The 11,863-nt window shown below is 31.9% G+C and overlaps 1 protein-coding gene across 1 annotated transcript in view; it reads right to left on the reverse strand.

Annotated features, from left to right (window-relative positions):
• LOC134686964 (carnitine O-palmitoyltransferase 1, liver isoform-like) overlaps window positions 1–10,097 on the reverse strand; it is an 86,073-nt gene extending 75,976 nt beyond the window's left edge. Inside the window, exon 1 of the mRNA XM_063546858.1 lies at window positions 10,031–10,097. The gene's annotated coding sequence lies outside the window, so the exon portion shown is untranslated. The remainder of the gene's footprint in view (window positions 1–10,030) is intronic.
• Between the last annotated feature and the right edge of the window lie 1,766 nt (window positions 10,098–11,863).

The following is an 11,863-nucleotide window of genomic DNA, read 5'->3' on the forward strand; positions in this document are numbered from 1 at the left end:
CGAACTTAATAAAAAATAGAGGGATTACTTCATAATTTGATGCTAAATTGTTGAAATTCAGGAGCTTCTGAGCTTCCCCATGGACCCTCAACCGTAATCACGCCTCTCGTTCATAAAATCCTGGCCTAGGAATTGAAATGTTAAGTAACTCCTTATACCCTTGAGTTTGGAATTTCTCGTTATTGGTCTACTGCTGTTAAGATCCATCCAATCATTTTAATATACCATAGACAATTAATGGAGAGAACTCGGCATAAAAAATGTCACACCCTGACACTTTGACTATAAAATATACATGCTCCAAGTCAGGAACCGTTACATTAGTGCAATTCTCTATAATTTTTTTATGTTTTTAAGCCAAAAAAAGGTCCAAAAAATTTGCGCCTCGCTTCGCTCGGCGAAATATTTTATTCTGCGCCCCCCTTTCAAATATCCTGGACATGCCCCTGATCTCTATTGGAAGAATAAGAAGTCGAAGATTCTCTGAATATTACATAAAATACAATTATTTCAAACAATAATTATATATAATTACTAACAAATTCATTAACAAAATCCGCTTTTTTTTCTAGTCAAGGGACATAATAAACTGGAATCCGCTTGTATTCGCTTCACTCAAACAAAGAATGAAACAAAGTGTAGTAGTCAGCCGAGAACCAGCTTAGGGACATAATTATTCAAATATACTAATGCAAGTAACTAAGTCGGAGAAGGAGCGAAAATCCGAAACAATACCTTAAAAAACAGAAAATAGTTCCACGTGTGTGTCCAAGTGATCACTCTACTTGTTATTTACGAAGAAAAGAAATTTAACTTCAAAAATTCTTGAGATCTTTAAAAAATCAAAGCGCGAAAGCGCTGTAAAGGCAGTTAATTACAGGTTGTTGTGTATTTCTAGTCCAGTTATATCATTATCTTCCATAGAACAGAGGTGGTTTGTAGAATTTAAGATTTAGAGTTCTTTTGTACCTAGTTCACCTATATCTATAGTCTACTGTTTACAGTATATTTTCTGTGCCTCCCATGAAATGCATTTTTAGCCATGGTCTTGTCAGTTTGCTTTAAATTTATGAGTTTGACTGTCCCTTTTGTGTCTTTCGTCCCTCTTCTTTAGACATATAAGAACTTTTTCTTTTCAATATAAATAGACTATTTTTAATTATTGATTGTATACACATATTCTATGACTCCCATAAAAAATAGTTCACAAAGATTGACTAGTCTCTGTACTGTGTGTATAGCAAGAACATCAAGTAACATAATGGTAAATGTACATAGAAACATGTCAACTTTTTTGATGACCATACCTGCCAACTGTCAGTATTTGCAGAGTATTTCCCCCATCGAGCTCGAGGCTCCCAAATGCCAATTTTGTAAGAGCAATTTTGTCGACTATTTTAAAGAAAACAATTAATTCAACAATGGCTATGAGCTTGTTAATGCACGAAGAAGCCAAAAACCACATTAGAATATATTTGAAGGGAATCCATGACAAATCGTCCCACTTTTTCACTAACTCGCCCCACTTTAAAAACAAGAGTGTACACACTGAAATGTATCGCCTTCTTTACTAATCATTGATATTATTTTGATAGTCCTAATAATAAAGCTTTATTACAACTGTCACATAATCTTATTACATAAACCAAGAAAACTAAACATTGACCTTTGGACCATGAAAATGAGGTCAAGGTCAGATAAACCATGCCAGGTTGGCATGTACAGCTAACAATTCTTCCATACAACAAATAAAATTGACTTATTGCTTATAGTTTAAGAAAAACAGACCAAAACACAAAAGCTTAACACTGTGTGAGCAATGAACCGTAAAAAATGAGATCAAGGTCAAATAAAACCTGCGCGACTGACATGTAGATCATGAAATATTTCCATACACCAAATATAGTTGACCTATTGCATATAGTATTAGAAAAACAGACCAAAACTCAAAAACTTAACTTTGACCACTGAACCATGAAAATGAGGTCAAGGTCATATGACACCTGCCAGGTAGACCTGTACGGTGTCTTCTGGCTATTCCTACATTTTATATTTTACTATTCTGGCTATTCCTACATGGGGGATTAGTGGAAGAACAATACATGTTGTTATTGCAAAATATGTTGGTTTAGTCATTAGTGTCTAATTTGGTCAAAGGTAAATTTACCTGTGGAAATTAAAGAAAAATCATTAATTATATGTAAAAATGAGACTTTCTTGTTTGAAAACATGCATAAAGTAATAATTTTAAGTATTTTAATACCATGTAATTTCCAAAAAAGCATTGGAAAAATAAAAATAAAATGAAAGAAAGTAGTAGATATAAAGCATTTAAAAGTCTGGAAAGTCTGAAAAAAAGTATTTAAAAAGAAAATTGATAGTTACCCACACTTTCAACTTCAGCCTCAAATGTAAATAAGGAGATGTGGAATGATTGCAAATGAGACAACTGTCCACAAGAGACCAAAATAATACAGACATTTACAATTTTAAGGTCACCGTACGGCCTTCAACAATGAGCAAAGCCCATACCGAATGGTCAGCTACAAAAGGCCCCGATATGACAATGTAAAACAATTCAAACGAGAAATCAACGGCCTTATTTATATATAAAAAATGAACGAAAAACAAATATGTAACACATAAACAAACAACAACCACTAAATTTCAGGCTCCTGACTTGGGACAGGCACAAAGAATTTATTAATTTCATTATTTTAACAAATTATGATTTTTAAAAATTAATACAATATCAAAAACTTAATTATTATAGATAATAATAGAAAATAAGGTTACAGAAAGATGAATTTACTCAAGTCGAGTATGGAGAAGCTGCTTCTCATCTCCTGCACATTGATTAAGACTTTGTATTCTCTTATATGTTGTATTACTATTTGAGTGCTATAAATAAATTTAAATTTAAATATAAATTAAGTATACTTTTGGTGCTTTCATTTATTGCTTTGATTAAAGAATGATTTAACATTGATATTTCAAATGATATTGTTTACTTGTATATATTATTGTAAATAATTGGAATTACTTGTGCATGAAATTGTAGCTATGAATTCATATTGTGCATTTGAATATTATTTACATAAACTGTGCCGTTGAAATTATTAAATGAAATATAAGATTGGGATATAAATTTTTATTTTTATTTTTATTTATTTTCTATAAGAATTACCTGCATTTACCTTGACTCATAAGATCTCATTAGTTTAATGTTGTTACAACATAATCCTACATAATCCCATTGTTTACACAAAAATTCTGGGAACTCCTACATAAAATTTTACTATTTTACCTATAAATTTCAAAATGTAGGAATAGCCAGAATGAACCACCTGTACACCTTACAACCATCCCATACACAAAATATAGAAAACCTATTGCAAACAGTATAAGAAAAACAGACCAAACACAAAACTTAACTATAACCACTAATCCATGAAAATGAGGTCAAGGTCAGATGACACCTGCCAGTTGGACATGTACACCTTACACTGCTTCCATACACCGAATATACTAGACCTATTGCTAATAGTATCTCAGATATGGACTTGACCACCAAAACTTAACCTTGTTCGCTGATCCATGAAATGAGGTCGAGGTCAAGTGAAAACTGTCTGTCTGGCAAGAGGACCTTGCAAGGTATGCACATACCAAATATAGTTATCCTATTACTTATAAGAGAGAATTTAACATTACAAAAAAAAAATAACTTTTTTTTCAAGTAGTCACTGAACCATGAAAATGAGGTCAAGGACATTGGACATGTGACTGACGGAAACTTCATAACATGAGGCAACCATATAAAAGTATGAAGCATCCAGGTCTCCCACCTTCTAAAATATAAAGCTTTTAAGAACTGAGCTAACATCGCCGCCGCCGTAGGATCACTATCCCCATGTCGAGCTTTCTGCGAAAAAAGTCGCAGGCTTGACAAAATCTAAGAGCAGAATGCTCTGAGGGATACGATTGCCATAGTTTTCATTGACACATGTATAGCAGTTCTGCCAAATTTTCATTAAACAAATGCATGATATTTGGCCAAAATTGAAAAGATCAAAGAGGAAAAAAATAGATCCAAGAATACTGCCGCAAAAAAGCATGAACATGAGTGAGTCTCAAGCATTTTTGGCCAGTAACCCTAGTATAGCTGGATAGTATTATTCTCTAAACTAATTCAACTCCACATGCAAAATGTAACAATCTGAATAGTCACTCAACTTAAAGAATAGCCAATCCCCGTTACAAGTGTATGAGCCATGTACTTATTGTGTTTTATCGAATTATAGTTATCCTGTACCATTGTAAACTCGTACCACTAAAAAAAACTTGTACCAATGATAACTCGTACCATTGCTAACTCGTACCAACTTATTTAAATGTATTCACATGGTGTTAATTGATGAATATACATGATATACGTTACTTTCACCCAATACCTCTTAAGTTTGTAAAATGTATATAATTTGAAAGTACAATGACCAATTTGTAGCTAATGTTCCTTGTATATTGGATAGAAAATACTGTGGCAGATGTAGATAATTAAAGTATAAACAGTTTCACCCGAAGAAAATTTTTTATGAATAATTAAATCTTAGAAGTTAGTCAAAATGATTGCCAAAATTATTTTTACTGTCTACAAATAACAATGAAATGTAACTGATTCCTGTTAAGGGGGTCCGCATTTTCCCCGCAAAAAAGCACATGGCTTTCAACAATTGTAAACATAGCATTCAATTTGTGATCAGGGATTACAGCTTTAATTTACTTAAATTGGATATATATATATTCAACATGTTCAATTTTAATAAGGTACAGTTAAAGCAATGTTCTAACTTTCCTCTGGATTAAGTTCTACAGTGGCGGATCCAGAACTTTTCCTAAGGGGGAGCCCGCTGACTGACCTAAGAGGGGGCCCGCTCCAGTCATGCTTCAAGGATTCTCTTTATAATCAACCAATTTTTTTTCCACGAAAAGGGGGGGGGGGGGGGGGGGGCTGGATCCGCCTATGTTCTAGTTTGAAAGGGAGACAACTCGAAACGATAATATGGAAGATTCCATTTCTGCTGACGGGGTGTAATAGGTAATTTTTACGATGAAACTTTTATTTTAATTTAAATTATGCATATGATTTAAAATAATGCAACAACAATAGCCCTCCATATGCAGACAGACATAGAAAGAATCCCATGAGTTTCAAATTAATCAATGAAGCGGGGAATCACTCATCTGCTACCCCTTGAAATCAGGAAAACTACACGCATGTGGGGTCTCACTAATTAGCGACAAAAAGCGTCAAGAAGCGACAAGAAGAAAAAAAATTGGTGACAAAAAGCAACAAGAAGCTATTTAGCGACAAGAATACATTTTGTTATCACATACATCAAAATATTTTTTTAGGATTATATTGAAAGATGAAGAAATTAAAAAAATTGGAGGAAGAGATTGTGTACTTTTTATTATCATATTGATAGATGAAGAAATTAAACATGTGTAAGAGCAAAGGAAATGAAACGCTATAAAATGAAAATAAAAACAAAGATTTGTCACCTTCCTTTTGAAGGATTTAATAAAACAAAAACATGAAATATTATTGCCTTCCTAACTGTACAATTAATTTTTCCTGATAGGACCAACATTAGCTGTGGCTTCACTCTAAGGTAATACACAATTAAGAGCATCAAATGAGATTAACTAAATGCGTGTCCTTTGTTTAATTGCTACAATAACATCTATTAACACCTTCATCAATTACACGCACCAGAATATACAATTATTGTACCGAATAGTGAACACCTGTTGAAAACTCAAGATTGTCATCAGTTTCCTTTAATCTTCAATCTACATGCATAAACATGATGAATATCGTTAAATGAGACAATACACTAAATAAAATGATGAAAAATATTCACATTTTAATTATGTTTTCCTCTTGTTTGATTTCAGTTCTTAAGTTGTATTTCACAATTTGTGTATGTATTTTCTGGACAATAATGCACAAATAATGCATTTTGCAAGTTAATTATATATTGTACAAAAATAGTTTTAAAAACAAATAGACAAAATATATTATTGTTCTAAAACACAAGTAAAAGTAATACCATAAAACGACAGGGTAAAGGTAATACTTCCTGTGATACCTTATAAAATATCATGTAAATAAATGTAGCAACTGAATTAGATTTACAAGTTTCATTTTTTTCCCTATCAAAATTAACTTTCCTGTCGTTGAAATTGTTTTCTTTTGCATATTTTTTTTTATAAGAATAAGTAATATAAATAAAAAAATGTTTTCTTGTCGCTAAATAATTTCTTGTTGCTAATATTATTCTTCTTGTCCCTTCTCGACGCTTTTTGTCTCTACAATTCTTTTTGTCTCTAATTAGTGAGACCACGCATGGGCATTAATACATAAACAAACCGCGACTTGCGATTTGGAACAAGAACGTTTATTAAATGATATGATGAATGGTTCTCCATTTCTTTATGAGAGTACAGTATCAAATATCAGTTTCATAACGGTAAAATATAGAAATACTCCACTTCAGTTCTTGTGACAGAAATAGAATTATCGATCGGCTTTCAGAGAACTCTCGCAAGTTATCAAAATTTGGGAATTCCCTCTGACGTGTTTCTAAATTTATAAAAACACTAAATATAAATACTGTTTAATTCTGATTTTCCGTATTGTTAAAAACACGCATATAATTCAAGAAAAATATCACACATGAAGATTATGAGTAAAACATTACAGGAAAGTTGTTTATGTTCAATTGTTTTGCTTGTTTTTACCTTTTAAAGCAAGACAATCATAAGAATCTGAGATGTTGCTGAATGTTTAGAATAAAACGAATGACGTGAGGGAGTGTATCATAGGGTCAACGGTAAAAGTCTACAGATTGCTTGACAGCAATCGTATCCCAAAAACTGCCCCTACCTGGATTACCAAATCGCCCCACTTGTGAACTGTGTTAAATCCCGTTAATATTACTCCTGCCAACTGGTCCCACCTAATGGAAATCGGTGAAATCTAGATAAATATTTTATTAACCAGGATGAATTTAGTAATGCCAACTCGCCCCACTTATGGAAAAAGATGTTATCCCATTGAATATAAGTTCAATTCCTTATATTGCATTATGATACATTTAAAAGGTTTTTTTTCAATTGTTATGCAAATAACTAAGCTTCAAAACTTACAGTTATTCTTCAACAATCAGTTTTTTTTTTTAGAATTATATATAATTTCAGTATATATCAATAATAGTAATTAAATTAATTTTCGGTTTGTTTGTATTCTGTGTAGATTAGTTTTCATTAAAGTGGTACGAGTTTTTATTTTTAATTATATATATATTAATCTTAATATTACCGTTTTTTTTTATAAGTCATGCAAGTAGGGCGAGTTGGCAGGAGTAATATTAAACATGATTTAACCAATTTCACATGTGGGGCGCAGTTTGTGGCGGTTTTTTAAAAAGTGGGGCGATTAACCAGTGGGGCGACTTGTCCTGCTTCCATTTGAAGGCCCCATTGAAGGTTTTGTATGACTATATGAACCAATTTTCACGTAAAACCCCCATGTGCATTTTGAAAAGTTGTCAGATATGTTTCTAACTCCAGACAAAATCTACCGGTATGAATGAAAAAGAAGTTTTCAATTAAGGCTCTGTGGCCATAACAGCTGTCTCATTAGCATTTTAACCACTTCCCATATTTGCAATTAAAACAATAGAAGAAAATTATTCAACGCAAAAACAAAACTTACTTGTAAATATGAAATTCTCTTTACGGTATGAGTTTTTCTCATTGTTTGAGATTGTACAGTAGTACCTGTAACTGCTTATACCTATTTCTTATTCACTTTTGCTTGATAAACTCACTAAATATCATATACATTGTACCACATCTCCTTATTTTTATAAGCATTCCAATAACATGAACAATTGTAATTCAATTCTATATACCAAAGCAAAATGAACTGCACCACTTTCATTCACTAGTATGCATCTTTTGGCAAAATACAAGTTCTTAAATGACACAATATATATTTATTGATAAAAAAATAAAATTTAGTATACAACTCTTTAACAGGTATAAAAAAAGCACAGCTGTGTCATAACTTGTGAAATCTGTGCTGAAAACATAGACATTGATGGTATTTGAGTAATTCCATATGTGAAGCTCAACATTAGCTCGTCAGTTGGTGGTGGACAGTTATAGTTCCTTCCTGCAGGCTAGGATGAATGACTTTCTAGGAAAACCAATTTCACAAATCAAAACTTTCCTCTAGATTTCTCCTACAATATTCATCCAGTTTAGTTCTTTTGTTTTAATTGGACACCGTCCTGATTTTTAATTTTGCAAACCATTCAGTCTCTTGCTTGCAAATGGTGCATGAAAATAGGATGGGTATGGCAGTAGACAAGTCTCTTTAATGTGGGTTTGCGCCCTGAAAAAAAGTTTTATAACTTAAGTTTTTTTGAAACTTGTACAACACACATACCTAAATAACTATAACATAGAAGAGAGCATCATTCGTGTCAATGTTTTGTTCCTGTTTACATTGTCATTGATATTTTTTCAGAAAGCCTGAGGCATAGCTCATGAATTCCTATCATTACATCCTAAATTAATATAATTACTGCTAGAATAATTATCAGCATGATATACGTACACTATCATTGTACAGCCCAAGTCTTCAGTATATATAATTGTTGCATTCAATCACTCCTGTGTTCAGTCGTTCAAAAATATTTAAACATCAACAAATGAACTTTAATAAGGACAAGAAAACACTAGAAAAGATACGTACATATGTAACGGTTTATTTCTTCCTCTGTGATATTTTATCCCGAGGATAATTTGTCCCGGTAATTTTTTTCCAGGCATGGTCTTACACAGGTTAATTTTTTCCAGAGGAGTGAAAATCTATCTGTGTTATGCGGATAGTATGTACCGGTATATAATTGCCGTCCTATATTTCACAGAACCATGTGAAATAGAGTCCTATTAACTACTATTGAAGTAACTCACAATCAATATATACCTGACTATAATTATAAAATGTTTCTCAAAGGTACACCAAATTTGCATAATTTATCAAAGGGAGGTAATTATAAGAAATTTATATTTTAAAGATATTAATATTAAATATTTTATAGTGAACTTTTTCCTTGAATCTTATTTTTTAAATATTCATTTATATAAAAAGATGACTTACAACTTGATTTAATAAGACAGATAACATTTCACAGGTAAAAACTATCCAGCTGTTAAACATGCTTTTGTTCCAATATATTGTTATGCCATGATTTATCTTATTTCCATATAATCATCATCTACATTTTACGGTTTCTCGTTCATAAACCGAATTCCGCTTTGAATTATAGAAGATGCAATATTAATCATGTTCAGTCGACTTTTCGTTGTTTTATCAACGTCTGAAGAATCTTTAGATGTCAGATAACACTCGAAATTGACCCGACCTCTTTCCACACGGAATACACATAATGATAGTTTGTAGTCAGGTTGACTGCTTATAATGCAAAATACACACTAATAACAAGTTCTATAAAACGAACAATACACACTGATCGTTTCTTTAGTCCCCAATGTAAATGAAAGAAACAAAAACCATATCATACCATAAAAAGAAGAGGAGAAATTCAAACATGTCCGGATCTATTTCTGGCAAAAAGACCCCCTGCATAGATTGCGTATGAAAAGATGAACCTCATGACTTAAAAGTCAGGCCTTAAAGCACTGCCTTTAAAAACCAAATAGTTGCATTAAAGAATACAAAGAAAGTAACCTTATCTTTAAGGGCCTTGCAGGTTCTTGTTACTCCGACCCTGCTGGTATTTTCAAAATGGCTGCGGGGGACGCGGCCTGAAAAAATATTTTAATATTGTGTCAGATTAAATATTCCTGATTTTGCTACGTTAATATTATAGACAAATATTCTACAAACGGTTTAAAGATGTTACTCTAAATCAAATAATTGAAATATGATTACCTGTCTGTGTGTAATTGCGTGAATTGATTTTCTCTCGTTTATCTTCAAGGTCGCCCTTGCTCACTTGATGAATATGCATTCGTGATATTCATCCGCAACAACAATTTTTCGGTATATCATTGATATTGAAGATCGTTTGATTAATATACGAATATTTCTAACAACAAAACATTTTCATATTATTAATTTGCATTTAAAAAAAATATTTTTTTTTAGTATCCATTGAAAACATGAATTTAAAAGAAGCGACAAGGAATTTTTATTCTGCACTATTTCATAATGTCGGTTAATTTCCCAACACTAATTAAGGTCTTTCCTTTCTTAAATGGAAAGACCTTACTGTATTTCGTTTGTTTATTAGGTCTTTCCACTTTTCTGTGGAAAGACCTATTGTTTTTCTTCTGATTATTTTTTTTTTTCTTCCGCCTAATTTTGTTCTTGCGATAAACATTTGTTTCGCAATATGTCGCACAGATATTTGGTATATGATATCGAACAGTTTATGCGCTTTTGAAATTTACCCTGCGTAAACGAATACTTTTCTTTGTAGGAGTTATCTCCCCAAACACTGTTTTCCTTGTTATCGCAACTCCTTCGCAACCGTAAAATATTATGACAAATTTATTTTACAAAATTGCTTGTTATATCCTCATCATGATTTGTCCTATTTTGAACGAAGCGATATGAACGCTCCATATGAGAGTTATTTCCCCTTATGCATTTGTTATAAGTGATATGCATTTCTATCTTGTAAACCATAAGTGCTAGAGACCTAGGATCTTTTGATTTGAGGTCCTTGGTCCAAAAAAATTAAAATTAGGTCAAGGTCAAAGGTCAAGGTCATATTCTAATTTTTGAATTTGGCTTATTCTCTCTTATTTCCAGAAACTGTATAAGATAACGACAAATTATTTTACCTAAATTGTTTGTTGCGACATGTCGTAACACGTAAATTTTGATTGCAAGGGTACGTTGAACGTAAAAGGGAGTTTTATCCCCTCTTGTATTTAAAAATATGCGTTTGGTGATATAACTCATTAACTAAATATAATTAAGACCTATGGTCTTTTGATTTGAGGTCCTTGGTTTATGACCTTGAAATTGATCTCAAGGTCATAGCTTAATTTGACGTTCTAGATTTTGACCTTTGATTTTATTCTATATGTATACATGATAAAGCTTTAAAACTTTTAGAAAAAGGTATCAAACCATTAAACCTTGAAAAAAAAAACCGGAAGTGACTTTTTGTAAACCGGAAGTAGCTATTTCTTGTACTTTATTAATATAAAAGTATATAGAACCAGATATTTTTGGAATCAGTGTCAAGTATATATTCAAATATAATCGTAAGTAACATTTTTCAAACCGGAAGTAACAAATTATCTCCCTTATTTAAAAAAAAATGTATAAAAACAATATATTTTTGGAATCAGCTTACTAGGAGCTATCATTTGACGATTGAAATGACATTTTAAACTTAGTTTCACAACTTTTCATATCAAAATACATTGTTTTGATGGAAAGACTTTTTCCTCGTCCGTTTTCAAAGTCAAAAATCAAGAAAAGTACGCAAGATATCCAAATGATCTTTGGTATCATGTATCAGGGGTATAATATCTATCTTGTATTAGAATAACCAAGGTTTACTGTTTACCTTATAGGAGTTATCTCCCCAATTACAAAAACCACTGTTATCGCTACTCCTCATAAACTATAAGACTTAGCGGCAAATGTTTTTTTTTAAATGTTCCTTGCCAAAAGTTACTTCAAATAACATTAACCGAAGCGATCCGGTGACCTATTATAGGAGTTATTTCCCCTTGAATATTTAAA

The sequence above is a fragment of the Mytilus trossulus genome, chromosome 10, assembly GCF_036588685.1.
Source record: "Mytilus trossulus isolate FHL-02 chromosome 10, PNRI_Mtr1.1.1.hap1, whole genome shotgun sequence".
Taxonomy (NCBI): domain Eukaryota; kingdom Metazoa; phylum Mollusca; class Bivalvia; order Mytilida; family Mytilidae; genus Mytilus; species Mytilus trossulus.